This window comes from Aythya ferina (assembly GCF_964211825.1).
Source record: "Aythya ferina genome assembly, chromosome: 1".
Classification (NCBI taxonomy): Eukaryota; Metazoa; Chordata; class Aves; order Anseriformes; family Anatidae; genus Aythya; species Aythya ferina.
Window position 1 is genome coordinate 132,218,234 of NC_140296.1, and position 20,468 is coordinate 132,238,701.

The following is a 20,468-nucleotide window of genomic DNA, read 5'->3' on the forward strand; positions in this document are numbered from 1 at the left end:
CCTCCAGAAGTTGGCCATGCCTGTATTAGGCTCAAAGAAATTTTGAGACAAACCAGTGCTCCAAGCTCACTGTGTGGGTGTTTGTGAGAAGCGAAGGCTCCTTGGATGGATTTATGGGAGAGGATTGTGGGCGCAGCAGTGCTGAAGATGAAGTAAGGGAGCTGAACAAAGCATGGGCCGGCTCTGCGTGAATTTGTGGTTGTGGGCTCATGTGCTTCTCCCTGCAAGAATGGAAGAGGGCAGGTTGAATGCCATGGGTTGACCTGGAGCTGGTTAGCCTGCCTGATGGCATTTTGTTTATCATACAGGTACGTGTGCTCACTCCACGTGCTTGACAGCAATAAGAATGTGTCCTAGGGGTATGGAGACCAGGGGGAGACAATCTGGTTGGGTCAGTCTTCGAGTGGGCATGAGGAGGCTGCCTCGTTGTTGCTGCAGAGCTTCTTGCAGTGCTTGGGGCATGCTGAGGGTTGGTTGGTGTCCAGGCTGACAACAGGGAGCCTGGCACTGGCCACAGAAGCAGGAAAGCTTGCTGCTGGGGGAGCTGGCTCTGTCCCTGACCCCTTTTCCCAGCACTGGCATGAAGGTGTGGTGGACTTTCCAGCAGGGAGGACAGCCCTGGAGGCCAGGAGTATTTTCACTGGATGGAGTCCAGGTCACCCACGGGGACGTGAAGCTTTGCTGGCTTGTGTCTTTGGATTAGGCATATTTCTCCCAGTGAGCGTTTACGCCTTGCAGAAAGTGACAAGCCTACAAAAATGCATACACTCTGGGCCTGGTGCTGGTCTCAAACACTGATGGAGGCGAGTGATGGACTGGTGTGCTTCTGGGCTTAAAGAGAGCAGCGTGGTGCTCAGAGGGTTCCCAGCACCACCTTGTGGGAGTGGCCCTGGAGGCTGGGAATGGGGAGGTAGGGGTGCTGTGGAAGGGTTTCAAACTGCAGGTCAGCACGGGAGCTCAGCATGGCTTGTCTGCGGGTGTGAATGTGGCAGTGAATGTGGCACTATCACCATCTGGCTGCCGCCTCTGCCTGCGAGGAGATCGTCTAGGTCTGGTGGGTGCCAACAGGCATGCGACCCCTCTTTGGGGCTCTGGAGAGGCAGTTTCTGACTGTGAGCTCTGATCCTCTGTGCCCATTGCACCTGTGTTTGAGGAGAGGACCAATTCTGTATTACACAGCGGGAATCAGGCATTGATTTTCCAAGCATGTTGCTTAGGAGTAAAGTACAGAGGAAACGCTGCTGATGGCGAGGAAGGAACTTGCTGTATCCCCTGTACTTGTGGGTCCCTCCTCCCCTTTGCTGCCTGCTCAGCAGATGAGCATATTAACTGCTTGTGGCTGGATTTCCAGAGAGGAGGCTGCTTCTTGAGACTTCCTCTCGTAACTCACATCTGTGATGGATGCAGGCTGTGTTATGATTCCCGTCCAGCTGTGTATGTGTGTATGGGGGGAGAGATGTTATTTTGGCATCTGCAAAGACAACTTGCCTAAAAATAGGCTAAAGCCACAAACTTAGCAGCAGAAGTAGCTGTACCCAGAGTCTTGCTTGTTGCATCTTTCTTTTTATTCTTCCTCCCCTTAAGAAATATTTGTTTGGAATACGCACTGTGCCACAGCTTTAGCACAAAAGTTGCTTGTGCTGGGGGACTGAGCAGCTGCTGGGGTGGATAAGGCCAGGCTGAGCTCTGCTTGGGGCTCCAGGGCTCAGGTATGTTGTTACACTCTTTTTCTTTCCTTCTTTCATCCATCTCTCCTCTTTTGGATCCTGAACTCCTCCAAGATGGGGAGCAGAGTGGCGTGCAGAGCCCTCGCTGCATTGGATTAAGTTAGCTGGTACCAGAGACCTACAGATTTTAGGACTGCGAATCAACTGAGCCTGTGAGCAGGAGGAGTGGTTGTTTGGCTGTGTTCTTGTGATTGTTTTCTGTTCACCGACTGCATTGCTGGGGTAGTAGATAGCGGTGTTGAATTTTTGGACAAGGCTTTTGAACAAGATCTTGTCTCAAGATGCTCGGTCAACCACCTACTGTAATGCAGAGTGCCAGTCTAGTTTTGCAAATTGAAGCTCTTACGATCTTTGTGTTAATTTAATTTCCTGCATAAGACACGGAGCTAGATGATTCAAAGAAACACTGTAGACATGTAATCCAGGTAGAAGCAGAATTTCCATATGTATGCATGTGCAATACTTAAAGGTTTCTGGTGACATCAGGGAGGAAGTATAAAAATACACACAAAAAATCAATCCTATAAAACTTGTCTATTTTGAAGAAAGCATTTAGTTGGTAGGGATCTGCATAATGGAAAACAGTCAAAGCAAGAATGGAGAAAGCATCAAATTAGTATCTTCTCTAGTGGTGGGAGTGGGGTGCATTGTCTCTTAAATGAATGTAAAAATGTATTCCAGACAGCTTGTGAACAGTCAAGATTCAGTGGTGTGAGCATAAGGGCTATTATTTTGGCTTCCTGGCTGGATTCCAACTTCAGGAATCCTGATTCAGGGTCAAATGCCTCCTTGCTATAGACAGGCTTCCAGTACTTAAAGGGGGCCTACAGGAGAGCTGGGGAGGGACTCTGTCACAGAGTATAGTGGTAGGCCAAGGGGAATGGCTTTAAACTAAAAAAGGGTAGGTTTAGATTAGACATTAGGAAGAAACTCTTCACTCAGAGGGTGGTGAGGCCCTGGCACAGGCTGCCCAGAGAAGCTGTGGATGCCGCATCCCTGCAGGTGTTCAAGGCCAGGCTGGATGGGGCTTTGGGCAGCCTGGTCTGGTGGGAGGTGTCCCTGCTGGGGGCAGTGGGATGGAACCAGGTGGTCTTTAGGGTCCTTTCAAACCCAAGCTATTCTGTGATTACCACCTCCTCCTATTCCATGGGACCAGCAACTCAATCACTTTTCCACCCTCCAATGTCCTTTGTAATTGAGCCTTGCCCACGTGCGTTGAGCTCAATACTGGCTCCTGCAAAGTCATGAGTGCTCAAAATAACACTCTTGCCACGCTTCCTGTGTCAAGTGGCTGAAGAGAAGTATTTGTGGGAAGAGGTGGTCCTGTGAGGCGGAGCAGACCCCTCACACGTTAATCGAGCTCAAGTGAACTTGGGCCTCCTGTGAAAAGAGGGCAGTGCTCTGGATAGCAGTGCCTGTGCTTGCCAGGACACCACAGGGTCCAAATGCTCTCTGTGGGGTGTGTATTTATACAGAGCACTATGCTTCTTATATATGTGTATATATAGATACAGCACTGAAATATTAAAGTAAATATATATAAAGGGGTCTATATTATAAAAAGTTCAGCTGCTCTCTGAATTTGTCCATAGGGTACAAGGGTGTTGTTCCTGCATATCTGTGTGCATGGCAGGGGAAAACAGCAGGGTGAACTCACAGGATTTAGGATTTACCTGAGCGCTGCCTGCTTGTGCTGCTGCTAGGTGTTGCTGAAACACGCATTGTCAAACTGTTGCCTCTGTCTCCCTCTGACTCGAATTAAAAGTGCCACGCTTCAATTAAAGATGCAGATGAGAGGTCAAGCTACGGGCACTGCTTGAATTAATTTTTCAATGTAGACAAGCTCTCTGCTAATCAGTGTGTATATCAAGTCCTGCAGCAGTTTAGTGCTTTTTGTTCTGCCACTTTCCTTCCCTGCATGCTGCCCTCCTGCTGCACCGCTGTTCAAAGTCTGTCTCATTTCAGAAGTGTCTGCCTATCAACAATACATCAAATGATGCTCCTCAGGCTGTGTGTATTATAAAACATGTGTGTGTATAGCTGTGTATATGTGTATATATAATTTCCAAATGCTTTGTATAGCAAGAGCATGATAATACAGTGTGTTTAATTGTGAATTGAATTAACAGAGTAATACTGCTGTTAAAAATATCCAGCAGGACTCAAGCTGGGAGCAAGGACATGTGCAAGTTACCTGGTTGGTGCACTCAACTCTGTGGTATGAAAGAGCTTTCCTGTCCCTTGTCAAGGGCCTGCTGTCTGTGTCTTCCAGTCGATCTGTGTGCCTCAGCATGATACGCTTGTGTTCAGTACTCTGCTTGCACAGTGTGGGTGTAAGAAGCTGTTCCATCCTGCTGACCTTCCTCATTTCTTCAAGCTTAACGTTGCTGGTCATAAGAAGTACAGCTACATGGCTTGGTGCTTCCTAAATTGTTTAAAAGGAGCTCTTGGGAATAAAGGCTGTTATTGCTCTTTTTCTTTGCTTTCTCTTCAGTCTGCTAATAATCTTGGCTTCTTGTTCACTTTTTCCCCTCTTTTTAAAGACTAGGAAAACAATGGTCTCTTTTTTTTTTTTTTTTTTGAACTGAGTTTGCTACAGCGTCTGTAGGACAAATAAATCTTTTGCTTTTTCCTGGCTTAAAAATACCTCTAGTTGGAGGGAAACTATAAATCTAAAATAAAGAAAACTATAGTTTGGCCTTTCTTTCTTGGTTAGGCACAGAGTGATGTAATGAAAGGGCTACCAGGAGGACCAGAGAGATAAATTGTATGGGCTTGAGGACTTTTCTTCATTGCTTTCCTGACTCTGCCTTCCAGCCAGCCCCACACTTGGCCAAAGTCAGTCCCCAGCTGCTGCAGCAGTAACTTGCAGCTTACCTTTACGTGCGCACTCACCACAGCGATCATCCCTATCGCGGCTATGCTGAGCGAAGCAGGAGGGCTGGCTGACGAGGGCCTGCAGCCCCGTTCCCTGCTACCCCGTGTCCAGCCCTGAGCAATCTCACCTTGTTTGAGCTGGTAACCCTGCCAGCTGTGCACAGCTGGAGCACAGCCTGCTCTCGCCCGCAACTTCTTCTCCTGGGCAAGCGGGAGCAAAGAGGAGGCCTGGGTTGGAGGTGACCTCAGGGAGGCTGTAGGGTGGTCACACAGCATCTCTATTCCTTTGGTCGTATGACCAGTGTGGTGGCCCTTTCCCAACCCCTCCTACCCCTTTGGACTGTTTTGGGGCTAATAGTAGCTGAGTGGGGAGCATATAGCTCCAGCTTTTGAGCCAGCGGGTGTTCATGTGTCTGGATCATGCTCCCTTGGGGTTTGTGACTAGACCACATCTTCGCAGCTCTTACTGTAAAGAGGCAATGACTGACATGCAAGGACTAAAAATATATTTCTTTAATAAATCCAAAATTGGTTTAGCCCTACCCTGGTACCTTCTCTGTGTGCTCCAATGTGCGAGTATTAGCATCAAAACTCAGGGTCTAACTCATTGCTTGCTGGAGCAAACAAATGTTGAGGTGGTGCTTCATGAAGTTAATGCACAACCCTGTAAAAGTGCCCTTCGAGTCAAGTGCCCTTTATGTTCAGGCTGACATGGAGAATTTTCTCTGGCTGAGTTAGCAGACACTCCTGTTGATTTTGTTTGACGCTCGCTTTTCTGACTGCACAGTATCACTGGGTCTTCAAATTGCATGGTTGTTGTATGGCAAATCCCAGCTGCAATCCTCAACCGGCGGCAAATCCGACAGAGTACACGGTGAAGTGCTCTGCTTAAGCAGGGAGCTGAGGGGATGTGTAGTAGTTCACTGGCCCTTTGAAAAGACACTGAGGATGGATTTTGCAAAGTCTAGCCTTCAAAAATATTTCCTGTGTGCTCACTTTATTTTTCTATACTAACAAAGCTTATTTTTAAGCTCTGTATCAGTATTCTTGTGTGGAGGCTCTAAGATTACCTGCGCATTTATTAGCGCTAACTTCACAGTGTGGGATTTGCATAGGCTTAACAACATTATAACATGCAATTTGAAATAAAACTAATAGAGCCCTTGGATAGGAAGTCAAATCCTGAATAGGTAATATGACACAATTAAGTTTCTCTGTGCCTAGCTAGTAATAACACAAAACTCACGGCAGTATGGAAAAGCTGTTTGGGAACTCAGAAACACAGAGATATGTTGAAGGACTTCTTCGCAAATGCTGACTGTTTGAATCATTCTACTCTTTAAAAAACAATTTTCTTCTCCCTTTTGTCTTGACTAGCACTATTTTTTTTTTCTGCATGGAGTTCATAACTACCCCTTTGCTTGGGATGGATGGTTTTAAACAGGTAAAGCAAAGAGGCGTGTGTGTGGTAAGGTGCTGAAAGCCAACTCTCACCCTTCCTTGGTGAGAGTTGATAAAACTTCTGAGGGCTCAGCAAGAACAAGGACTCAGCCAGAAGCCAAATAATCTGTTGCAAACGCTTCTGAGCTGCAGGCAAGGCTGGATCCCCTATTTTAGACTCCCTTTGAGGGAGTGGTAGCTGCTGTAGGTCAGTGATTATTTCAGTAGTGACCTTTTTGGGAATGTTTGGTGTCACATAAAAAGTTGAAAAAGCTACAGCAAGACTGGCCGTTAAAGTGTGGGTTGCACACACGGGACCACAGTATCAGTACAGAAGAATGGTTCCTGGGTGCTGGTTGTATTTTCTTGCTTTTACAGAGGGGAAGTCTAAAACAACATGGGGAAGAGATGCTCTCAGGCCTCCTGAATGAGCTAGCTGCTGAGCCCTGAACCTGAAGCCAGAAGCTGGTGGCTTGCCTCATCTCCATGCAGTACCACTGCCAGGCATCCTTCAGTACTTTGTGTTATTTAAACAAAGGAAGTTCATGGATTTCTTTTGGCAAGAAACAGCAGACAAATTCAGGGATATAAAGCATCCTAAATTGCTCATCTTTTCCACACAAAATTTCTTTAAACACTGTGTTTCTATGAGGCAATCTTTTCTAATGATCTGATGTATCTGGCTTCATCAAAAACATCTGAAAGAATTTTTTTGGAAAGGAGGACCATGGAATAAACAGCAAATTAAATAACTTTACAGCTCTGTCTTGTTTGTATTACAAGGGGAAGAGGAGAGTGATTACTTCTTGGCAAATCAGGCTACACAAAGGAGACCTTTATGAAAGATTGTAGTAAGTGCCCTCAAGAGTAAGAGGCGATGCTGTAAGAGTCAGTGCTGCAGGCAAGGAGGGGAGATGCATTTACCGGACTGCATTGCTGTTGCATACGTGACGATTATGGTGGTGTAATGAGCCTGGTAGGAGCTGTGGTAAGCTGTCTGGCTGATTTCATCTTGCAACAGGTGATCTCTCAGCCTGTGGGTCCCCATCTTATATATATATAAAGGGGAAAAATCAATTAACAAAAGGTGGCTTTGCATGTTGGGAGATCCGTCCTTGAGTTGCATTTCTCTGCAGAAGAGAGCTAGCTGCAGCGGGCTGCTCAGCGCTGCTCACACAGCTCCTGTAAACTCTTCAGCAGTCTGCCCGTCCCTTCTCTGCTTTGCTTCTCGTGCTCTTTTGGTTCATCTAGATTCTCCTCCGTGGGCCTCTGTATCATATAAAGTCCTGTCTGATTCTTGACTTGACTTGCTCCCCCTTTTAAAATGAGTGCTCTGCAAGTTTGACATCTGCTAGACCTCATTTTCACTGGGGTGAAGGATGTGCTGTGCCTGTGGGGTTGCCTCAACAAGCTGCAGAGAAGTGAAGGTATGGCTTGTCATCTGCCAGGCTTTGCAATAAGGTGACTCCCTGGTGCTGCTGGTTGCTACAGTAGAATGTTTTCCTTGGGATGATGATGGTTTGGTGACAGACTTACAGACTCTTTACTGTGCACAAGACAGTAAACAGTGAATGAATGGGAAACGAAATTTGTGTCAGAGCTCAGTAGCTAAGTTTTTGTGCAAGATCATCATAAAATGGTCCAGTCCTCTTCTGGGGCAGTTCATAATGAAGATCTTAATGACTGACAGCTTACCATCACTAAAGCAATTAATTAAGGCAGCCACTGGGAAGTACTGGGGTATAAGTTCAGGACAAGGTATGTTTATTCTTGGGTCTTCCTTTCTACTGCACCCCTGAAACTAACATTTTTGCAAATGATGACTTGTCCGGTAGGTAAAGCAGTTGTACTTTATTATTTGGTCAGGTATAGGAGGCTATTTTTCCCCCCTACGAATTCACAGGATCCCTAGAGGATATTTCAGGAAACCTAAAAGCCTTTTCTCTACTTTGAAAGATAACAACTGACACTACCACTGAAGCAATCTTTCATATCTGTGGAAGGTGCTCTAAAGAGAGCTTGGGATTCACCCAGCCCTTCTGTGTAGGGAAGGGGGGGGTGCTGTCTGTGCTCCACTACCTTCCTGAATACCCTCCTGAAGATGGTCCTTTCCCCACTTTGCACATTGGAAAATAATCAGGTGTAGTGATACTGAAGCCCTTTTGGTATGTCCAAAGTTTTACACAGAAGTTAAAAATCATATTTTGCTAAATTGCTATATTCTAGGAACGTTCTTATAATAGGATGTTTTATAGAGATATCCTTGTGTGGGATGTCTATGGCTTCTCATATTAACTGTCCCCCCATAATTGGGAATGATGGTTATTAGGTGATTTCTAAATGAAGATATATTACAATGCATACTAAGTAGTGCAGTTGTTTGCCACTAGCATCTCATGAGTGGTTCTTTCACATGAAGCTTTTGTTTTGGCTCCTAAGTGGAGTTTGCCTCTTTCCTTTAAAAAACAAACAACCTCCCTTCCACAAAACCAACCAAACAGCTAAATATGAAATCTTTATTTACATGTACTTCAGATGAAATACAAACCTAGCTTTAACTGAACTTGTTTATGCTTAGCTGCTGCATTGGTCAGGGCTGCTTATTCTTTCATAGGTGTGAAAACAGTGTGGGTGGAGTGGGAAAGCTTATAGGACCAAGCTCAGTTGAAGGCTTGTGGATAAAGGCAGCTGCTTTCTGGGATTGGATGTCCCCACACGGCTCTGCTTCAGGCTATACTGCAATGCATTTGTCCCCTGGGGTTAATTGCAATGTAGGGCTCATTGTGCTTGCTGGATACCTTTACTTGAGCTCTATCTTGTTCTCCCCACAGTACTTCTTAGCTTTTTGCTGTAAACCTTGTGGTCTCTGACACAGTGTGGCATGGCACCATGAGCTTTTGATACCAGTGTCCAGCTATTAATAACAGGAGCCAGACTGAAGAGACTGATGCATTACAGCGCAGATCGCAGACTGGTGTCCCCTCCATGCTGCTATCTGAAGGACATGTGTTGCTCTTCACCTGGGGTGTTAGCTGCAGCCGCTGAGCTGTTCAGGCGCTTGTGGCCATGCAGGGCTCCTCTGGTGCCTGTGCAGGATAAAATGCCCCTGGATGAGCAGGCTGCAATTTGCAAGCATGGTTTGTATATTAATATCATAGGAGGGTGGAGGGAGACACTGCTGGTGACTTTTTAAGCTGTCTTATCAGTCTGGACTTGTCATGATAGTCTGGAAGGGAAAAATGATTTTGCATCTTGTTGCTTATCCCCCAAATCTTTTGCTCTGCTTGCATCTTTTATCTTGAAAATGTGTGCTTGTTCAAAAAGGAATATATAGCCATCTGTTTCTTAAGTATGATTGCTTGGGTTTTAGAAATCTTCCCCTGAAAGTATGTTCTTGTGATTCCTGATCTAATCATAGGCTACTTCCCTCCAGACATGAAAATTAAATGGTGAAACTTTTTTTCCCTCCCCCTGTTCAGTATAGACACTGCTTCCTTGGTATTTTTGTCCCTGGTTGGTACAGTCACTGCTTCCTTGCTATTTTCCCTGAGAGAAAAACTGTTGTTCCCTTGTTGCAGGACACTGACCTCTTGAAGGAGAGAGACTGATAGCTAATGAAGTTTTTCCTCTGAGGATAATGCCAGTGGAAGGGTATTTAATGCTGGTGGCAGCATCCTCGCTTACTCCTTTAAGTGCTCTAATAGGGTGGTTATGAAGAAGATTCTTGAATAAAATCAAACTAGACCAGAAAGGCTTGTGAGAGAGTGGGGAAGAGATACTAATGTTCTTCCTCTTTCAAGGCACAGAAATGTTCATTTGTTAGGAAATAACACAGATAAAACTTCCAGCGACCTATCCACTAGCTGCCAGGCACAGAGGAAGATTGGGGCCAAGCTGGTTTGCCAGGGTGGTGGTGGTACATACTGCGGGGCTGCTCGGCCCTGCCTGGGGATGAATGTCCCTCCTGGCTCTGCAGGATGTTCCCCTTGGCCATCCCAGCTGCTTGGCACCTCTGAGGGTAGTCCCTGCTTGCTTCTGATCCTGAGCCTTCCCTTCTTCTGCACCAAGGATCATTTAATCATATTTCTGCCCCTGAAATAACTGTATGATACTGAGCACACCTTGGGAAAAATCAAACCCACATAGGTTGCAAACGATCCTGGTCCTCTTTCAGAAGTGCTTCTGAGTTGCTTCTGTTCCCAAAGAAGAAAATGCTTCATGAAGCGTGGTGTGCGTTTCTCCTTTCCTTGGGATAAAGTAGGAAGTGGCTCTGGAGAGGGGTCTTGCTTTCTGTTGCAGCTGTGAGGCATGTGGATTGGGGAGTTTCTGGTTTGCCATGGTACTTTTCCAGGTGTGAGCTCAGTTGCTGCTGTTCTGCTCCTGTCCTGTCCACCGCCTGCAGCCATGCGGACCCAAGAGCATCCAGTGTTATCTGGAGGTATCTGAAGATGAAATACAGCTCAGAGAGGGTTGGAAGGAGGACAGGGAAAGGGCACCCTTGCTCTTGTAGGTGTGGAGATGACAAACAGCTGCCACCACTATTCATCAGGTAGCAGAGTTGATGTTCTTTACAATTTTGTTTCCTCTCTGTGGCCTTTTGTACTGCCATGACTGGGGTCTTTCTCCTCAGACCCGTTTGTTCTCACTGTCCTTCCCGCCCCTTACCTCCAGTGTATCTCTTCCCTCCCTTTTGCATTGGTCCGTGGTTTCTCTCCAGTGTTTCTGATAGTGGCCAAACAGGAGTCAACCCGTGTGCTGGGTGTGGGGCCAGCCCGTGTGCTTGTGCTGACAGACTGGGCCAAATAAAGCCAGGCATTGATCAGCTCCTGCAGCAGATTTCAGCCTCGCGTGAGGCTGATCTGCATGCGTCTCCTCTACCTACATACATGCGTCTCCTCTACCTACATACAGTAGTGTCTCCCGAAGATGTAAGAATGTGGCACCCAGTCAAATCTCTCTCCCTTCTGCCAGATGTGGTCAAAATTGACTAGCGAGTCAAAAATTTAATAGGGTGAGGACTGATAGACTACACTACCCCATAAATTTAATATCCTTTAGAATCCAGGCCAGAAATACGTGGTGAGGGGTTTATGCTGCAGTCATGTGCTTTAAAACTGTGTGGAACAACGTGATTAGTAGAAATGTTATTTTCAGGATTATTTGCAGCGCATATAAAAACACATCATCTGAATCCTGTTGTGTGCATGTGTATTAGCTTAAAAGGGCTGAAACAAGTGACGTGTCTGTATGGAAAAATAGCAAAATAAACGTATAAACCTTTTGCTTGTGAAGCTGGCAAAGCATCTGGTTAAGCTGATCTTAATTTCTAGATTATTTTTTTCCTCAAACTTTTGGCTGCCTCTTCTTAATATATATATTAAAAAAAAAATGTATTTTGCTCTTTTACATGGTAAGTGCTTTTGTTTTGTGCTGTTTGCCTAGCTTCTGCCTCACTTCTTGGCTCTGGAAATGTGGAATTTGGATGCATGTGCCTCATTAACAGGGGCATATAACAGAGTGTTGTTGGAGCTATTTAAGTTCCTTCTAGGAATGGCAAAGTACTGCTGTGACCAGACTTCAAAGTGAAGGGTGCTTGTAACAGCTGAGGATAATTGAATGGCAGGCATTGTCCTGGAACATGTTACAAGGCCTCAGTGTAAGCCCAATCCTTTCCGCTAAAGGAATATTCTGTGCTTATTTCTCATAGAGCTGAGAGGGAAACCAGTATGTGGCAACACCAGTCAGGTTCAGATGACCAACACTGTTACATCAGGGCCTTTTCTGCATGATGGAGTGTACCAAGGTTGAAGCTGTCTCATAAACCTCTAACCAGGAGGCTCACAGAGGCTTTTCTTGGCTTTTTTGCATATGGAGAAGAATAAACCTAAACTGGTGCCTGTGAGAGAGAAAATCCTTCGATAATCTCTTTGTGTTAGCTTATTGATGATAGTGTGACATCCTGTTGTGATCATCTTACCATAAAAAAGGCAATCCTCTCTAAGAAAGCTGCTGTGAGCTCTTGCCCTTCAGTGCCAGGGCTGCTTGAGATGCCAGCTGGTGGCTGGCGTTGCTGTGACGGTAGAAATCTGGAGATCACTGTCCGCCCAGTGTGCTCCAGTATTCCATGGGCTTAGCAAGATTTGGTCACCTTCTTGTCAGCAAGCTTGACAGAACTACAAAAGAGGCAGAATACTGACAAGAGCAGTTTTTGTTGGTATCGAGTTTGTGCTATGGAAAATGTCTTTCAGGAGATTGAATTCTATCATATCTAGTCACACAGGCTTATTATCACACCGCTTCCATAAAGTGGGTGCTATGGGCATAAGATCTTCAATTAAGTTCATATAATAATCTTCCATTTCTTCCAGTTACTTCTACATCTCCCACCAGTTGATGTCTATTTTCACAGACCACAGCCCGTTGCTTTGGCTTGCAGAAATCAAGTCATGAGCTAGCTGGCACACTGCACAGAGTGGGGCTCTGGTTGGACATTGACTCAGTTGCTGATTAATATGAAATTATTCATAGTCTTAAAATTTTTCCATGCATAGATCATGTCTAGTTCCACTTAAACTCAGATAAATTAGCGATTTGAAAGATGCTGTTTACACCTTCTGCAGTTGTAATTTCATTATTCCTACTGTTCCCTACAAGTGCTTTGTTAAACAGCCTATCTGCTATTCTTCTCTGACTCATGAGGTTATAAATGTTATTTATAATGATCCCAAAAATTGTTTATTTGCTGTGGCAGTTGGCTATGTTATCCGTATCCTCCAGTGCTGGTGTGTTGATTCAGTGACATTTGTGTTTGTGCATTGTTCAGATTTACCATTGGGTGGAAGAAAATGTTGCTGTATTATATTGCAGCTGCTTGTGTTGCTGGGGTTAATGATGTGGTTAGTTTGCTTGGGTCCCTTAGCTTTTACTTCATGTTTCTGCATGTGCTAAAACCTCCAGTTTTGGATCAAAACATTTTTTTTAAACTCAAGGCTGGTTCCTGCAGGCTGAACAAGCACTATTTTGGGTTTCAGTTGTGGGTACAGTAATAACCAAAATCAGATTGTTTTGTTGATGTGGATGCTGTGTGTTTTTGTGTGTGTCAAAAGATGTGCAGCCTCCCAGAAATGAAAAATAAAGATAAAAGCTGGAACATCTGCATTTTTACATTTTCTGTGTAAGTGTGGCTCACCTGTCCCCCCGTTAGTAAGAGATCTGTTACATGGTCTGCAGCGCCTGGGAAATGTATCCAGGGACGGGGTGATTTATATGTGACAGATATTGGGTGTTGGTGGGTGGTAATTGGTGTGGATAGGTGATGTATATGAATGGGGGGAAATTATCCAAGCTTTAGCCCCAATTAATTTAATTCAGGTTCAAACTAGACTTTGCCAAAAGGCCTTACCCAAAAAATTGTACCATTACCATACCAAAGTAAAAGACAGGCATCAAGGACTTTTTCCCATGGAAAGTCAGTAGGTTCCCAAAGCATTCAGACTGTTACTGTTTCTTCATTGCTTTCCTGCTTGACTTCAAATCCCTCTCCCACCTTTCCAAGGCAAAATGACTGGATGTGATCAGCTTGTATTGGTGACTTCCTTAGAAATGTATGTTATTCATATTCCTTCATAAATTTTTGAGTTCTGTGTAGTAGCTTTGATCCATTACTTAAAGAGAAAAGGGAGGAAAAAAAAAAAGGACAAATGCTCTGTTGACACAGAGAAAAGGCAGAGTTCAAAAGAATCAAATATGCTTCTCAGGAAAGAATCTTCTCAGAGTAAGCCTTTAAAAAAAAGTTGCTATTCTACAACCTCTCTATGTAACAACCATTGTAAACTAGGTATTTGCCATAGGAAAGGCTGAAAGTTCTGCAAAAGTAACTCGTAACATATTTAGATCTGTTGGAAGCTGAAGAATCAGCTTGCAGAACTGCCCGTGCAGGCCTGGACAAGCAGGAGCCATGTCTGTGCAGGAGCATCCAGCTGGCCACTTCGTAAGCCCATGTGAAGCTGCAGCTTGGCCAAGCTGCTGCAGCTGCCCCCAGGCTTTCGGAAAGATGTCCCAGCCACAGCTGGATGGTCAGGCTCTCCTGGGAGACTTGAAGAAACACTTGATCGAGTTTTGTTGCTCGAAGGTGTGTATGTGTGGGGGAGACAAAGGATGGACCAAGGAGGCTGCTTCTTAGCAGAGGAGCCTTCTGCTTGCCACCTCTTCTCCTGGCAGGCTTGTGCAGAAACGGCTGGCTCTCCGAAGAGGTCCAAGCAATATGACTTTGAGACACCAGAAACTTTCTCAACCCCTTCTGGAGGGATAAGAGGTCAGGATGTGCGCAGAGCTGTTTACAGCTGGGGAAGCGTTGGCTGTTGTCAGATGTTTCCTGGAGAAGCAACCATGCTGCTTCAAACTGTGAGCACAGTATATTACAGGCAGTGTCTTCTCCCATCACAGGGCAGAAAGGCTTGTTTGAATATTCCAAACGGACTTCAGGAAACGTTTCTTGTCTGTGAAACTTTGGCCACCATGTCTTACGCTGTCCCCTGCTGCAGGCTGAGTTTTGCTGCCTGGCTGATGCTATCCTGAGCAGTCACGCCTATTATGCCCAGGTCCCTGGCTTCTGTCTGATTTGTTGATGCTGAAAGATCCCTGTCCATAGCCTGGATAATGACCTGCTTCATCAGCCTCACTGCATCCTCAAGGTGTAAGTGGTCCAAGTGGTCAGCAATCACAAAGCCTTGTTGGCTTGAGCAAGGCTGGCCCTTGTATTCAATTCAGGCACGTGTGTGTAGGAAGCTTAGCTCATCAAGAGCTTTGGAACCTGAGAGGGCGGTGGGAGATGTTTAAATGCAAGCTGCTTTGAGTTCAGTTACCTGAAGAAGATGTCACCCGGTTTTCTTTAAAATGTAGGAAGATAGGAAGAATGTCATAGTAGCTTTTTAATTTAAACACAAACACGCAGATGTGAAGTGAGTGTGTGGGAAGGAAGAGTGATTTGAATTGTGCTATGATTACTTGGGTCCTATATTACAGAGGCATTTTTAGTAGATAGGAGGGGATCTTTCAGATCTTGTAACTCAAAACCCTTCTTTCCTTGATCAGAACTGATTAGGCAAAGCTGATCTTTATTTTTATCTGGTAAAGAACATATGTAAATCAGATTATTTGCTTGCAGTACGCTTGACTGCATTCCTCCAAAAATATTCCTGAAGCTTCTAATAGGTACAAAGAAAAGAGACAGTGCTGCTGCTTTTCTGTTAAGCCAAGGCCCTAAATACAGCGCAACATATGAGTATTTCAGATAGTAGACATGGGATCGTGTCCCTTTTAAATCCACCCAGTATGTAATTGCATGCAGTTCTGCTTCCTTAATTTGAAAAAGAAATGGACGGCTAATGCAGGAAACCTTTGATAAGCAAGGTAAAATATTACTGTTGAACATTAGAGATTGTAGGTTTAGGATTTATGTTTTCTTCCTGATTAAGAGATTACAGTCTGAAAATAACAACAACAAAAAAAATAAGCATCTTGCACCTCTCATGTTTTACCTTTATTTACATTTGTCTTGCAATACCGTTGCTTCCTGGCAATATTAGAAAGGTTCCTCCAGGGCAATTGTCTTTTACATTGGTCTCTGCAATAAAGCAAGAAAACCTTCTATTTCACCTGTTTTGCATGGTCCTGCAGGTATTAAATGATCGTTCCTAAAAATTGCCTCTTGATTATGAAAGTAGTTTTCTGGGAGGTTGTTCTTTGGTACTGAAACTGAACTTACATTGAACTCAGTGTCTGTGGAGAGCTGAGATCTTGCTGTTAAGGCTGAAGAGCTTGTCACACAGACAAGTCTGCCCACATGTCCTCTGGTTGGGCTGTAGGGCATGCGTTTATTACACGTGGTATCAGAGTAGCTATTCTCTCTTGGGGTTTCTTGGGTGATAATTTAAGCCAGAGAAACTCCTCCCTTTTCCCAGAAGTCCCGTTTTTCACTCAGTGTCCCTGGACTACAGCCTTCCCGGGATGATGGTGATGCAGGTTGCAAGGTAAAGCCCCCTGGATCTCTGCGCCCTCTGCAGCCAGGAAGAGCAAGGGGTGAATGAAACTTGAGGAGGGAAGGAAGAAAGGAAAAATAGATTGTATAGACCATTTTCCATGCAAGGTTTTCCTGTTCCCATTAGTGAGTGACCGTGCTGCTTGCTAGGGGTGTGGGCTGGGTTTGTGCAACTCTTGACTCTGTTGAGAAGGAAATGACTAAAACTTTCTGTCCAACCACAGTAACAAAGAACATCTTTGATTTACCAAAATAGTCATGGTAAGGAGACTTGGGATTAGCTGCTTGAGTCTTGAAGCAAGCACTGCCAGTGCTCCAGGTGGGAAAGAGCAAAGCAACCCAGGGTCTGCACTCAGGGCAGCATGACTTGCCCTGCCTCAAAGTGGGGCTTGTTAATCCCTGCCACAGGCAGCTCTAGCAGGACTGCATGGGAGCTTCGTGCCAAGAAGCAGCCAGGACTGCTCTGTGTTGGAAAGCCCTTTGCGCTGCAGAAGACAGGATCTTTCCCCTCTGCCTGAATGCTGCTTTTGGGGTCCTCACAGCCGAGGAATCTCAAAGATCCCATCCATTTGTGAGCCTTGCGTGGCTTAGCTGGAGCTGAATATTTGGAATGGAGAGGAGAAGCTCCGTCTAATGATAGGTTTTCCATTTCAACCCATGGTATTACTTTAGGCAGACCTACAATAACACTGTTAACTAACTTTTTTCCCTGGCTTTGTAGTTTTATACGTGACATACTGCAGTACCCTTTATAGAAACCTCAAATATTTTTATTTCCCTGCTTACCTCTTTTTGTCTCTTTTTCCCTCTGACAGATGTTTTTTTGTTTGTTTGGTTGGTTTTTGTGTTTTTTTTTTCCTGTGTTGCACAGGACATAATTATTTTGTTACAATAGCCTGAAGCCCCGGTCCTGTGATGGTCCGCTTGCACAGACTTAGATGTCCCTGTCCTTTATGTCCTGTGTAAATTTTGTTCCTGGTGCTTTTGTCTAATCTAGTTTAAAAAAACTGCTCCAAGAAGCAATGAACACCCAGTCATTTGTGTGCCCTGAGACTGCTTATTCTACCGTTTGGCATTTAGACCTGAAATTGTATCTTTTTTTGTGCCCGTGTCCCATACATATTTGGGCTGAATTCTCCCTGTTTTGTTCACACCTTCTGGATATTTGCAGTTGGTCTTTGTTGCCCCAAGTCAGCTAGTTAGTTTGACTTTTTAGCCTTTTTTTTTTTTTTTTTTTTTTTTTTTGAGCTTAGTGTTTGCATTCTGATCACGTTGCTCGCTTGTCCTGAACTTCTGCCAACTTGGCAATACCCGTTCTTGCTCTTGGCATGATTTCTGTGCCGAGAGCAGTATCTCAGCATGCCGGGGCAGTATCCCAGGTGGGATGCACCAGTTATAACTAGAAGAGTTACTGACTTTGCTACTGAATGATGCATGGTACATTTACAGCAGTGCTCCTGGCTGTTTTGGTCCTTCTACCATCGGTATTTATCTGAGCTCTCATATTTAAGTTAGATTTTTATGTCTCTTTTAATGGGAGCTTGTGTAATTGCCTAGGTTTGGAACTAGTTTTGTTATTGGTCTATAACTGTTTTGTTATTGGTCTAGAGTTTTATTTCCCAAAGTTCCCTTTGCATTTCACATTAGAAATTTATGCAGAACCTTCTCCCAGAACAATTTTGTCAAGCTTCCCATACAAAATAGCTTTAGGTGTGTGCATCCTTTGCGATGGTGGGAAGAAGCTGCGGGGTTCGTTTGGTACTCTGTGCTGCACTGACTTCCTCTGGCTTTTCTGTGCACTCAGATCTCTGGACATCCAACTCTTGGGATTTTTAGAGGTTGCAGTAGTGAGAAGGAAGTCTTTGCAAGTTGTCATTCACCTTTGCTTTGTGTTATACAGGTGTGATCAGCGGGGGAAGTGGGGGGGGGGCAGGCAGAGACCAACTATTTAATGTACAAAAACCAAGAGAGGATGTTGCTGGGTATTACTAGGAATAAACAAGCTCATTTCCCATTTTTACATCAGTTGTCATCCTTTAATTTCTTGGTACTGTTTTTTTTAAATGCTGCTATGTATGTCATCCACTGTGCTTCCTGTGTCCTATGTCACTTTATCATCAATTTTTGTAAGATATCACTGTTAAGTCTCCTCAGACTCTGTAGCAATTAATTAAATTCTTTATTTTTCTCTTTTCAGTGTCAGAAGTTTATATGGATCAGTGTTACTGGCTCTAGAATGACAGGGGAGATCAACATTAAGTCTGCTCACCTGGATACGTAACCTTGCCTGGGTGACTAACCTAATGGCTCACTCCTCACTATAGATATCTCTAACATCTATGTATCTGCTGTTCGTTTGTTTGTTTGTTTGTTTTTTGAGAACTTACACAACAGCTCCTATAGGCTTTTATTTCAAATGATATTAAAATGATGCTGCATTACAGCTTCCAGCAGGAGTTGTAGATAAATGTCATGCTACTTCTGCTTGTGTAAATATTCATTTATTTGGTATCTTTTAAAGGGTAGTCATGACTTACACAGTCTGAACTGCTGTTTAGGTCCAGGGAGGCTTTCCACAATTTAAAGATAGTGGCTTTCAAGTTTTAACATGGACCATGGCAAGGTAGTAAAGTATATTTTGGTTATCCAAGAAATAAAACTGAAATGACCGCTGGAGTCATTCTTGCTGTATACCATGGGCTCAACAAGCAGTGCCAGGGCTTCAGTAGGGGGCCTGCTGTGCTTGTCATGCCTGTGTGACGTGGCTGTGCTGTGCATGTGCAGTTAATCTGACTCGGCAGGTCTATGGCAATGTGCAGAGAAACTGCCCAGGGCTTTCAGATTACTGTGGCAAGTTTATGTGAAAACACATTTGACAGAATAGACTATCTGTTGCATTAGCTCTTGGAAATGGCCTAGTTTAGTAGACTTGAAGGTGTGGCATTTTGCATTCAGTCTAGACTGATTTGATCCAAGTAGCCTAGTGCATGTCAGAGCTGGCAGTCTTGTTTTGGGGATAGTTATCCCCTATCTACTTTGCTTTGGATATTCCAGTGCGATCTAGCAACATAAAGGGTTTGAGGCTCCTAAATTCCAGCTCTGAGAGAACTAGGTTGAGTTGCTGCATCCACACTTCAGCTATGCACTCCATGGCTGGGCTGCGCTCACCCTGTACCACTGCCTCTGAGGTCCCAGCTGGTGGCTGGGCCTCTCCTTTTGACTGGTGCCATTGCTGTAAATCACACCCTGTACGTCTGCTTGCGAAGACCAATGTCCACTAGCATACAGCATCCTTCACCTTGGCTTGCTACCCTTCAGTTGCCTGCAGCGTGTGGGGACTGTCATCTCATTTGAGGTATTTTCCCTCTTCCTGGGTCTCTGACCTTTCCCACACTAGATCACTGCATGTGAGCTCTCTTGGATCCACAAGCTGCCTGGAGTCTTGCATGAGACCTGGAAAGAAGTGGATATTGCACCCTGTTTCCAGGAACCCTAAAATCCAGCACCAAAAGCTTTTATTTCCCAGGCGTTTAATCAATGATGTGATGGCTCCAGGAGCAGTTATCGCCTATTGTCCTCCTATCTTGGTCACATTTCTTTAATTTTATTGCTGCTTATCAGACTTACTAGCATTGTACTCCAGCTGTCCTGGTGCTCCAGCTGGATTTGAATGGGTCATGGCTGTAAAAACATCATTAAAAGCCTGACATTGGCTGGCTGCCTCATTCTGCTGGATGTGTGTTTGGAGATTTTCAGTCTGCTGGCATCACCATGTGAATGTCTTGCCTTTGCTGGACATTGCTGCATCCTTACTTCTCAGATGCTGTGCTGGTTTCCTTTCCCTAGGAGTAGCCAGAACTATTGGGACCTAAATCTTTTATCCTCCCTGTCACTTGTGCTGTTGCTCTGGGAAGAGGTATGTGTCTGTATCCATCTAAAGTGCTCTTGATCCTCCTTTCTCCATTCCTGCAGCTCGAGTACTGGTGTGTTTCTTCTGCTTGGAGGCTTCCTGCTTGAGCTAGACCCATTTCTCTCAGCAGTCTGTCTGAAAAGCTGGAACAGATTTCTCCTGCTGTTATTTGCTTTCACCACCAAATAAATAAAAAAAAAAAGCCTCTCCTAATACGACATTCCAAAATCCTTCTGACTTGGCCCTGGCAGGAATGACAGGCTGTGCTACAGGCTGCTGCCTGCTGCTCCAAACGGGGCAGATGAACAAGGGGTTTCCCACTGCACTGCCCCACATTCAGCCCCTGATGTCTCTGCTCATCCATGCACCAATGTGTTTTGGGTGAGGTTTCAGTGTCACGCATTCCCATCCTGTTATTCCCAAGCACACATTCATGTTAAACATGGTACTGATGGCCTTTATGTAGCCCTTAGTA

General features: G+C 44.8%; 1 protein-coding gene across 16 annotated transcripts in view; it reads left to right on the forward strand.

The window, feature by feature from the left end:
• PPFIBP1 (PPFIA binding protein 1) overlaps positions 1-20,468 on the forward strand; it is a 112,868-nt gene that overhangs the window by 12,141 nt on the left and 80,259 nt on the right. For 2 of the 16 annotated variants that reach the window (XM_084505738.1, XM_084505733.1), the window contains exon 1: positions 18,286-18,374. The exons of the other annotated variants lie outside the window; for them this stretch is intronic. The gene's annotated coding sequence lies outside the window, so the exon portion shown is untranslated. Of the gene's footprint in view, positions 1-18,285; positions 18,375-20,468 lie in introns of those variants that run through there. 16 annotated transcript variants of the gene reach the window in all.